The sequence below is a fragment of the Narcine bancroftii genome, chromosome 6, assembly GCF_036971445.1.
Source record: "Narcine bancroftii isolate sNarBan1 chromosome 6, sNarBan1.hap1, whole genome shotgun sequence".
Taxonomy (NCBI): domain Eukaryota; kingdom Metazoa; phylum Chordata; class Chondrichthyes; order Torpediniformes; family Narcinidae; genus Narcine; species Narcine bancroftii.
Window position 1 is genome coordinate 183,358,637 of NC_091474.1, and position 12,364 is coordinate 183,371,000.

Genomic DNA, 12,364 nt, shown 5'->3' on the forward strand with positions numbered 1-12,364 from the left:
TACCCCTGAGAGAATGAACAATACACACCCTCAGAATGAGGCACCCCAAGCCTCCACCTCCACAGAGGGCTGTTACAGAACACGCGCTGGACGCATCTGTAAACCCAACCTGAAATAGCAGGACCGATCAGGGTTAGCTGTATGATATTTGAATGTTACCCATGCAATGTTTAAAATGTTAAAATTGGCGCAAACTGTGGTATGTGGAGGGTTGTTCAAGAAAGGGGACGTGGACACCCGCTGCCATCGGCTGCTCTGCACCCACTGCAATCGCATTGCAGCCACTGTACTTGCAACAGCACACTGCACATGCGCAAGTTCAATGAGGGCACATTAGTTGAATAGAGTACTAGCAGGAAGAAGACACCATGCTGTGGGTTCTCTCTCCCTCTCTCTTTGATTATGTACAGTAAAGTTGTTTGTTTCTGACAACTTGTCTAGTTATTCAGCATGCAATAACGAACACTGGGTACATTGAGAAGTGGCATAAGTATTGGTGGAGCCACTGATATCTGAAAAGCAATTCGTTATTCCATTATAATGGGACCTATTTAAGATGTATGCGACTTAGTACAAATGATTTCCTACTTTAAGTTAATTATCTTTCTCTGACCCAAGTATTTTTATCCATGTCAAGATACCTATCCATTGAACAGGTATTCATTGCCAGGGTGGGATTAGAGCACCGGTTAGAATCCAGTGGCTGTCTATAAGAAGCTTGAACATTCTCCTGTGTCAGCATGGGTTTTAACTGGATGTTTCAGTTTCCTCCTCCCCCCCTCCAAAACATATGGGGCTTAATTGGTTGTAATTGTGCAGCATGGGTTTAAATAGTTGGAATTGCCTTCTACCGTGTTGTAAATAAAATTTAAATTAAATTTATAACCCATTGTGTCATATACTTGCTGTGCAGTGAATTATTTTAGAGCTACTTTTATATATGTATTTTATTACAACCAAGAAAGAGGCCATTGCATTTATCTTTTCAGTACCTTCCTCTAGGCATTACTTATATAGCCAGACAAGCAAACAAATAAAATGGGAAGAATATATTTACTAAATATAATCAATACCAATATTATAACAAAGCACAAACTGGAATTCATCATGTATTCATGGCAAAGGCACTTGGCTATATATGTGCAATTAGGATGAGTACAGTTGGTAAAACAGATTTCTTTGTACATAATGCTCCCATTATGTTGTGAAGCTGAAGAGTACCTTGTACTAATTCAGATATATTGCTTTTCAGAGCTACCTAGATCCCATAACCAACTATGATAATGCAGAGTAAACAGATTTTGTTGAGTAATCTTCACTGTGATTCAGTCTAAAAGCCACTGTGTGATCATGTACCACAAAGCTTCATAGACAGTCAATGAGAAATAAAAATAAATAGAAGAAATGTAAATCATTTTAATGTGTTCCTCACAATATATACTCAATGTCATTGATGCTAAATCTGATTGCTAATTTCTTGCTACTGCATTTTACTTATTCATACAAAGATAAATGAAACTGTCATTATCACTGTTTAAAAACATAACATTTCAAATCCTTTTCTCCATGTTTGCCAACTGTATAGTTTTGAGTAACAAAAAGCAAAAGCAACAAACAAAGAACAAAAGTTTAAATTTTATGTCCTTAATTGTCTCAGTATGAAAGAAAACCAATTCCAACTAAAGTTGAAGTGCAAGATGCAAATTCAGGCACTAATGAGTTCACACAATAGAGCACCTTCCCTGGAGCTAGCAGATCAAAACAACTAAGAAGAAGGCATACCAATGAGGAGATTCTGAATGTAGTTGAATAGACTATAAAACTTCTACATGTACTATGGATGTATATGAACTAGCTATATTTCAAATGCCTAGGAATGCAGAAGGTTACAGAGAGAGACATACCTAGCCAAGTTTCCTATGGGGGCTGACCTCCCATCCATTGAAGACATCTATGTGAGACACTGCCTCAGAAGACAGTCAACATCATAAACGGTCTCCATCATCCTGACTACAACCTCTTCTCACTGCTACCTTCAGGCAGAAAGTACACATCTATGTCCGGAACCTAAAGTAAGTACAAGTAGGCCCTTTCCACTTAGATTAGCAGAGATAAATACAAAAGGACATGCAACTAGGATGAAAGGGGAAATGTTTAGGGGGAACGTTTTCATTCAGAGAGGTGTGGGAGTGTGGAACAAGTTGCCATATAAAGACTTTTAAAAATAAACTGTATAGACACATGGATAGGAGAGGTCTGGAGGGTTATAGAATGGAACAGGTCAGTGGGATTAGCGGTATGATGTTTTTGGCAGACTAGAAGGGCCGACTGTCATGTTTTCTGTGCTGTGTGTTCTATGGTTCAATAAAAGTTTTTATCCAATAGCTATCAGGCTCTTAAACCTCCAATACTAGCCCAACCTTAACCATGAATTAGTCTACAACCACCAAAAATCTGTTTGCACTATTAAAATATCTTGTTTCTTGCATTAACTGCAACTGTGAAGATTTATCATCTCTTTTTCTTTCTTGGAATTTTTTAGTAATTTGATGTATACTATGGTAGTTGGTATATTTTACATAGCTTTTTGACTGCAGCAAATAGGAATATTGGTGCATCTGTGTATTGCATTTCTACATATGACATTAAGATCGCATTACTCGTTATGAGAAACAATTTTGGCATTAAGTTAATTAGTACATACAGACAGAAAACCTAATGGAACAATGAGGCTGCCCATTCATACGGTTGTGCTTAGAGGAATACACAAGATTCATTTTCTTTAAATCCTTCATTATACATTCAAGTTAAATTTAAAATCAACAAGTAATGGATAAAAATTGAAACTTGTCACACCAATTTATAAGTTTGAGATGTGCTGTTGAATGGGAGAATGGAGATTTAGTGGTATCTTTATCAAGTATGAAGAATAATCTGAAAATAATTTTTAAAAAAGTTGCTGGACCTCAGAAATAAAAAAAACTAGAAACACTCAATAGTTGAGCAACATCTTTACAAGCAGAGTTCAAAGAGAAATTGAGATTTTAGGCTGGAGTCCGTTTGTCAGAACTGGGAAAGACAGAAAACAAGTTAATTTTCAGTGACAGAGAATGGGAGAAGATTAGGCAGGACTCGATGGGAGGAAAGACCCTTGGTTAGAATTGCTAAAGAATATCCTACTACCACTTTCTGCAATTTAAAACATTTTTTTCTATTTCTAACAATATGTTTTTGACATGCTACCTGACCTGCTGAAGTTTTTCAGCATTTTCTTTTTTTTATACTAAGAACATTCCAATGTATTGTAAAAGGTTTCTTTAATGAGATAATTCAATGTAGACATTTCCTTCTTTCTCATTCTATCAGTGGGTAAAACTGTGCTATTCAAATAGCTTTCCACTCCAAGTACAAGTAAGTGTGAGGCTTGTGCCAGAAAAATATAGGCTACAAGATTTTCATAAAGAAAACATTAGAAAAGGGATTACTGTCAGCTTAGTTATTTAAAATGTGATCTCAATGGATCCAGAGGAAATAAAGCAAAGAAGTTGAGGAGATTTCTCATATTTCCTTCTGATATAGAAAGAACTTATTCAGTCAATATTGCTCTCAGAGAAATCCCATCAATCCCATCCCCCTACCTATTTTCCTTTAACCTATTCTTTCTTAGGTGCCCATCAACTCCTCTTTATTCTCACCAACCACCTTTATCAGGTGTAATTAACAGTGGTCAATCACATGGAACTGCTCCTACCACAAGTAGAATCAAAACCAGATATCTGAAGCTGTGAGGCAGCAACGCAAACTGCTGCACCTCAGTGTTGCCCTTAATATATATGAACATACATTTTAAATTAAAAAAAAATGCAATAGAGCAATGGGCTAAGCACACATCCTTGAGAGGAGGAGACGTCACATATTCGCGCTGACTGTGGTCTTCAGATGTGGAAGTCAAGGATCCAGTTGCAGAGGGAGGTACAAGTTTTGAAGCTCGCTGACCAGCACTGAGGGAATGATGGTGTTGAAAGCTGAGCTGTAATTGATGAAAAGCAGCCTGATGTATGTATTGCTATTTCCAGGTGATCCAGGGCTGAGTGAAGAGCCAGTGAGATTGCATCTGCTGTGAAACCCTTGTAGCAATAGGTTAATTGCAGTGAGTCCAGGTCTTAGATGTGAGCTAATTCTGGACATGACCAATCTCATAAAGCATTTCATTACAGTAGATGTGAGTACTACTGGGCAATTAGACATCCTGCACTCCCTTCTTCCCTGTCACTTTATAACCTACTTGCTTTTTAGTTCTGATGAAGGGCTTATGAGTGCCATGAAAGGATATTGTCAAAATTTTGAACTAATTTTAATTCAGTACTTCAAAAATATATTCATGTGAAGCATAATAGGAATGTACAGCCAGAAACCAGAAGAAGTGATTGGCAGTCACATAATAACTTAAAGGACACTGGGGAAGAGGTGCAATTTGAAAACCTGTTAAGTTAAATTTAATTTTTTTTTAAATTTAAAAATATTTAGACACACAGCACAGTAACAGGCCATTTCGGCCACAAGCCTATGCTTTTTGCCCAGTTTGCACCTAATTAACCTACATCCTGTAAAAAAAAATTAGAACAGTGAGAGGAAACTGGAGCCCCTAGGGAAAACCCACACAGACTTGGGGAAAATATACAAACTCCTTACAGACAGCATGGGATTCAAACCCATCGGTGGTGCTGTAAAGGTATTGCACTAATCACTACTTCAACTGTGCCACCCCAAAATGCTGCAGAATTGATTGGTGTGGTGGTTGATGACAACATTCATTTGGAGCAGTTTGATATGGTGGCTTAATGTTCATGTGGGACAGGTGGGCTTGCCTGTATCATGAAAATCATGTTTAGAAACACGTGCTGCAATGTGGATGTCATCATGTAATAGTGAGAAACAATGGTGGGCTCCTTCTTTGTCTTCAGCATTCTATCGGGTGACAGAATATCCTTGGGTCACACAGGGTTGAAAAAGCCAGTGCTGCCATGGTGAAAGCTGCCACAAAGGGGCACTCTACAGCTGGAATATTGCAAGCAAACTCACCAGTCTCAGAAATTAATATACATTTACAGAGTTATACATAGCCTATTTACAAGTCTATAAGCAAGTAATTGCAAGATCCCTGTTAAAATAAAGGACTATTTTCTAAAGTTGGCGATTGACACAGGTCATTGATGGATCAGGTCCAACATGTTGGTGCAGTTATTTACTACAACCCCATTAAAAATTTCCAGTAATATCTCACAGGGATTTCAGAAATACTGTAGGTTCTGGGTGTGTAATTACACATCATTTTGTATAAGTGAGGACGTTCGTGAGAGTGTGCCCAATTACACAAGATGGCTGATTTTAGTGGGCAAGAACTGGCTAGAGGCACTATATATTGGTTGTTAAAAGATCTATAATTCTGCCATGATGTCAGTGGATCAACAGAAGCTCTGCAATGGGAAAATAAATTCACTAATTTGGCCTCAGTGAACGCTGATTCGCAAAGTATCAAGATAGTGTGATAACGTCTTGAACACAAGGGGAATTAACATGATGATTAAAATAGAGTAATAATTTCAAGAAACACTGGATCATCCCTTGAAAACAATAAAACTCATGTTGAAGTTGAATGTTATCTGCTGCCCGTATTGTTCATATATCAGCAGTTTCTCAATATTTTAAGGCATAAGTGTGCTGGAGAAACTCAACAGTTGACATCGCTTCCTAAGGAGCCATCGTGGATTATGGGTTGAATGACATCTTTTTATGACATTACAAGTATATGACATCCTCAAGTTGATGACGCAAAGCTTATAGGAGGAGTTAATTCATCAAAGACATTTTAGCAGTATGAGAAACACATTTCTGGTTGAAGCGATGACAGACCAATTATATAGCTTTATTAAACATACTTTTCTGAGTATATAAACATTTGAAAGATGCAAGGTTATTTTTTTTATCCTCCTGGGGATCCCCTCACTTCTGTCATTTATTGTCATTAATTTTCACTTGATTTTGTAGATTCTGCAGTGGTCAACACAAGAACCAAAGATCCTTTCACAGATGGAGGAGGAGAGTCCAAAAGAGATGACAAAAGGATACTTTGTGAGATGATGTGATTTTTGACTTCACCTTTGTTGAATGTCTGTATGCTACTGTAGAGTGTAATGCAGTTCATGTGAAAGATGTGGCCTGGCCGAAATTAAATGAAGTTTAAACTAATTTAAACTAGGTTTAATTGGGGCCTCATTGTGGTGGTGTTGTCCTGGGAGAAGAAACTGACATTGGTTTCCTAGTTCTGATATAGGCTGATCAACTGATATCATAATGTAGTGTCTATAGTCTTATCAATATTGTTGTTTATTAAACCTCATCTGTGGATGGAGTTTCTAACTAAACATCCTTTATTGAAGCATTCAACTAACTATACTGACTTGTACCAACCTACCAAAGATGCTGTACAATGTTTTTAAAGTATATGCGCACGAAAGAAATATAACACAGCTTTACTCTAAAGCAACACTCATTATCAAATAACAATTAATTAAATGCAGATAAAAAGAGAGCACTGGATCAGGAGTTTGGTGATCTTCAAATACCCTTTATCTTAAGTGATCAAAAATGGTGCTGGCACGTTGAAGATGGTAGTTAATTTTATCATTGATGTCACCCTTTGCCAAAAGGTGGCTTTCAAAATATGCGAAGAGAATTTCTAATATTTTGTGAGATGTCATACTGAGCATTTCCCAGTCAGGATAATGGATGCTGAATTAGTTAATTGGTACACCTCAGGGCACAACACAGTGTTTTCAATTGTAAGTGGTAAACTCTGATCCAGAATTGGTTTAGTCTATCCCCAGGTTTACCATCTGTTTAGATGATTGATTGGCTGTAAATGGCCTTGACATTTATTGTCATTCAAAAACTATTAGAAGAATTGTTCATCTTCCTGGTCAACTGAAATCAATAGGTTCTTTAGACCTGTGCCAGTTTACATTAGCACAAAATCAGCTGGCTTGCGTCTGATGCCAAGTTCTGGAAAATCTGTGGAAGTTTGCACTTCCCTGCTGGACTACACCAATTGCAGGGCAATCGTCCATCAGAAGCGATCATCTCAGTGAAAAGTTGGGATTTTATCTTTGCTTAAGAGTTAATTCTGTAATTTCACCCAATGAAATATGTCTGTATTACTGAACAATCAATTTATATAGAGAGAGAATCTGAAATGCTAAGATTTTACACTTGGTATCTTGTTTACAGCTTATCACAGTTCATGTAAAAGACACAGTTTTGAACCAAAATTCCACGAAAAAAAGTCTTCCTTGCTGGCATTCCAGTTTCCTTCCCCATGTTTTTTTGTTGCAGTCGAAAACTACTCCTTCTTGATCTACACTTCCCTAGTCCTTAAAGATTCTTGTCCACTTCCATATCTATTATTTCTTACCTTTTACCAATTGAACCAATCATTACTTCACTCCTGGTTGTGGTGTATTTGTTCTTTCCAGTAAACATCAGGATGATCTTTATTGACTACAGTTCAACATTCAACACCAGCATTCCCTCAAAACTGATCAGCGAACTCCAAGACCTGGAATTCAATACTCCACTGGATCCTAGATATCCTCACCTGAAGAGCACAATCAGTGAGGATTGTTAAGAACATCTCCTCCACAATCTCCATCAGTACTGGAGCATCCCCCTGTTCTACTCACTTTACACATGGCACATTACAATAACACCATTTACAAATGTGCTGATGATACCACAGTAGTGGGCTGTAGAAAAAGGAGTGATGAGTCAGCTTACAGGAGAGAGATTAAAAATTACTGAATGGTGTACTAACAAAAAGCTCTCACACCATGTCACCAAAACCAAGGAAAAGTTTGTAGACTTCAGGAAGCAAAAAACTAGTGGTGAACAATCCAGTGATCATTGGGCAACCAGAGGTGGAGAAGGTGAGCAAATTTAAAAATTTTTGAGTGATCTTGAAGGATCTTTCCTGGTCCCAACATATTAATGATGTAGTGAAAAAAGCACATCAGTTGTTCTACTTCCTCAGGAGTTTGTGGAGGTTCAGTATGATATTCAAAACAAAGGTAAACTTCTACAGATGTGTAGCGCAAAGTGTGCTGACCAGCTATATCATAGTTTATGTCTGTATTACTTGGGAGGCTTCTTAAATAACTTAGAGATGCAAGATTCAAATAACAGAAGAGACTTTTACTTACTGATGTCTTCCACCATCTCAGGAAACTGTTCACACACACCTATACATATACCCCACAGTATCGCACTACAGTTACTACAGCAAGAAGGGTGTATTCTTATGTGGTTACAAAGTAGTTTACATTATTATGACTATATAACATCCCTCCTTCTCAAGATAAAGAAAAAATTAGTGTTCTTTATCATTTTCTTTCCAGTGCAACTTAAGTAACTGAACTTCTATACTAATTTATTTACACAACTACTTTTAAATAGTTCTTAAAAAGTCTCTTCTGTTATTTGAATCTTGTGGATTTGGCTGTGACCTTTGGGCTCTGAGTTGCTGATACACATGTAGGTGATGTAGCTTGTTGTGCTTCACCTGACAACTGCTTTGTTAATGTTTCGGTATTAGTGGTTGTGGCTTCTTCACTTGATATTGGTGTTGCAGGCTTTGCAGATATTAAAGCTTTCTGCTTCATCACACCTTGCGTCAGCCGGATGTGAAATCTGTTCCTCCTCAGCAGATTGCCAGAGCTGGTCTCGACAATGTACAATCTTGGTGTCTCATCTTCTCTGATGACCTTTGCTGGGGTCCATGTTTTCAACATTGGGTCTTGAATATGCATATGCTGCCCTTTGAAGAGTTTTTGGCAAAGTTTGTGCATATTTGTTATAATGTTGGCGTCCTTCTTCTTGTGTGTCAGCTAGTCTTCTTCTGGTTTTCTCCTGGTCTTCTGGAGGGTGTATTTTGCTTAGCAGATTTGTTTTGTATCTCCTGCCATTTAGAAGTTCTGCCGGGGACTTCATGTCAGCACTTAAAGGTGTTGCTCGTAATGATAGAAGAGCTAGGTATGGGACACTTAACTAGTGTGCGTTCCACAGTTTGCACTTGTCTTTCAAATGAACCCATGACTTTTGTGGTAGTAGGGGATGATGTAGTAATAACAACCTCATACTCTGCAGCCAGCTTTCTGAATTCTCGTGACATGAACGGTGTTCCATTGTCATATATTACTTGCTTGGGTATTCCGTTTTCAGTTTCGAGGTGATAGTTGACACTATCAGGTCTTTCACCCTTTTGATGAATGTAAACTTAATAGTAACAGGCTTAATAGTAACATTAAATACCATTCTTGATTCTCGGTGAACATGTCTGCTCCCTCTGTGCCATGGCTTGGGAGGTACTTCTGTGGAAATTATTTCATCTTTTTTTCTTCTGTGTTTCTGTACTTTTGGCATGTCTTCTTTGTCTGGATCTCATAATTGACAGAGATCAACTGCAATTCCTGGCAGCTATCCAGACCTAGAACTGCTGGTCCATCTGCGTCTACCATGTAGAATGTACAAAGGATTTTCTTTTCCTTATGGCAGCCATTGATCTTATCTGTCCTTAGCTGATTCATCATGGGTCCACCATAGGCCGATAATGTGACACTTGCTGTTTCCAATGCACTGTCTTTTGGATATCCTTTTATTATGTTCTCTGGGAACATCTGGTGGTGGAGTCTGAGTGGAAGGATGTTGCTTTGTGATCCAGAATTCAGATTAATCTTTGGGTTAAACATGGTAGGCTTGTTCTGGATTGTCCTCTATGTGGATCCTTGTGTGCAACTTGCTTCCTTCTTTCATCTCACCCAACATCACGTGAAGGTGTATGTATTCTATGTCCAGAGTCTGGGTGTCAGAGTTCTCATTGTTGTTTCCTTTTATATGGTGGATCTTCTTCACTGGTATTACTGTTTTCTTCATACCATTCTTCACCCAGTGGTTTTCGTTACCACAAGCTCTACATCAATGGTTCTCAAACTTTTTCTTTCCACTCTCATACCACTTGGTGCTCTGTGATTACTAATGAATTGCTTAAGGTGGTATGCTGGTGGAAAGAGAAAGCTTGAAAACCACTGTTTTAATCATACCCAATTGACTTGTTATATGCATTGTTTCATAACTCCAAAGGGAAAGGGCCAATGACAATTTTTCTCAAGCAAAGTATTTCAGTAACAATTGGGTCTAGAGCAATGATTCTCAACCTCCCCTTCCCACTCATATTCCATCTTAAGCAATCCTTTACTAACCACAGAGCACCAATGGCATAGGGATTACTTAAAGTGGCATGTGAGTGGAAAGAAAAAGGTTAAGAACCACTGTTCTAAATTCAGAAATATATGTGGGGCATTTGTTTCAGTCATCGAAAGGGTGTTATCTGCCGTACTTCCTCAAGGACTTGGGGGTTTTAACTTTTCTGATTGTGTTCTTTATAGCATCAATCCTTCCTTCTCTTTGCTGTGCATAAATAGGGATTTCATTTGCATCCTCATGGCTTTGAAGGCTCTGGCTGTGTCTGTAGCTTTGGCCAGCTTCAAGCTATTCTTCCCTATAAGAGACTTTTGCACTTCAGGATGGGCACACCCCCATATTAGTTGATCACCTAATCTTTCCTCTATATCCTTAAATCTGCCTTTTGCAGCAACAACTTTTAGTCTAGAGAGGAAGTTATCAACAATTTCATCAGTCTCTTGCATTAAGCCTTGAAGTTCATAGCATTTCATTCTTTGATTAGACTTGGGTTCAAGGTGAGAAACAAACTTTTCAAATATCTGTTCTGCATCATTTTTTTCCACCTCTGTAAGCTCCCATCTATTAAACAAGTCAATGCCTCACTCACTTCCCTGTCCAGAGAAATCTATAACTGACTTTTTCCTCTGCTGTTGCATTTTTCAAATAGCTTTTGAATGATAATTTGCACTTCTGCTGAAACTTTTTTAAATCGATTCAACAATGTCTTCAGCCTCCCAGTCCATCAATGGGTGAACTGCTGTTCTCCAGCCATTTTTTTTTCAGTAATTTTTTTTTCTCTTCTTCCCTTCATACTTCAGTGACTTACAATCAATTGTATGGCTTTATTCCTGTTCTTTTGTACCAGTGCCGCCATGTTATGTCCCTGGAGTTACTTGGGAGGCTTCTCAAATAGCTTAGAGATGAAAGATTCAAGTAACAGAAGAGACATTACTTACTGATGTCTTCCACCATCTCAGGAAACTGTTCACACACACACTATACATATGCCCCACAGTGGTGCACTACAATGAGAAGGGTGTATTCTTCAGTGGTTACAAAATAGTTCACATTATCCTGAATATATAGCATCATGGTCTGTTATGGGGGCACCAATTCCTCTGAGCCAAAAGCCCTACAAAAGTTAGTAGACTTAGACCAGTCCATCACAGGTAAAACTCTTCCCATCATTGAGAAAATCTATGTGGAATGTGGCCATCAGAGAGCAGCATCAATCATCAAGGATGCATATCACCCAGGACATGCTCTGTTCTCACTGCTGCCATCAGGAAAGAGGTACAGGTGCCACATGACTCATTCCAACAGATTTAGGAACAGTTGCTACCTCTCCACCATCAGACCCCTAAACAACAGACTCAATCAGAGGCTCAATTAAGGACTCTTACTTTTCACATTATTAAATACTGCATATTATTTTTCTGTATTTGCACAGTTTGTTCACATTTCTTTCTTCATTTACATTTCTCTTTTGTATATGTATCTTTTTCTTAAATACATTTTGTGCTACTAATGATTAGAAATCTTGCCTGAACCACAGCAAAACAAAAAAGAATCTAAGGGTTGTATGTGATTTCATACATGTACTCTGACAATAAATTTCAACATGCTTTCATTTTACCTGAAATAAATGAGGAAGGCCTCAGTTATTTAGACTTAAATATTTGTAAACACTTGCTTAAAAGCTCCCATCTTTGTTTCCAGCTTTAAAAAGCTTTTTTTTGACTATTTTTTTCTACCCATGTCCTAACTTGCAGACCAAAATTCAGAATCTGATCTTTACTTCCTTTATGCAATATTTTTTCCAAAATAATGTACTACGGGGTATGTGTTTTTGCTAAAAGAAGTGTTTGATTGCATTGTCTTTTTCTGGTTGACAATTGGAAATGCTGTATGCTTTATCATGAGTATAATTCACAGTGTGTAAAGTGACAGTATATAGATAAGTTTTTGTGAGATAAATTGGGGCAGGTTTGTTAGTGTAGGTCACATACAAACACTTTAAAACAGATCTTATTTAAAATCTAGAGCTCTGTTAATGCTAGACATGTTGGCA

The 12,364-nt window shown here is 37.8% G+C and overlaps 1 long non-coding RNA gene across 1 annotated transcript; it reads left to right on the forward strand.

The window, feature by feature from the left end:
* Positions 1 to 39: 39 nt before the first annotated feature.
* Positions 40 to 6,255, forward strand: LOC138737684 (uncharacterized). Its single transcript, XR_011341146.1, has 3 exons — positions 40 to 132; positions 1,875 to 2,072; positions 6,049 to 6,255. It is a non-coding gene; the product is annotated as an uncharacterized lncRNA (long non-coding RNA).
* Positions 6,256 to 12,364: the final 6,109 nt, after the last annotated feature.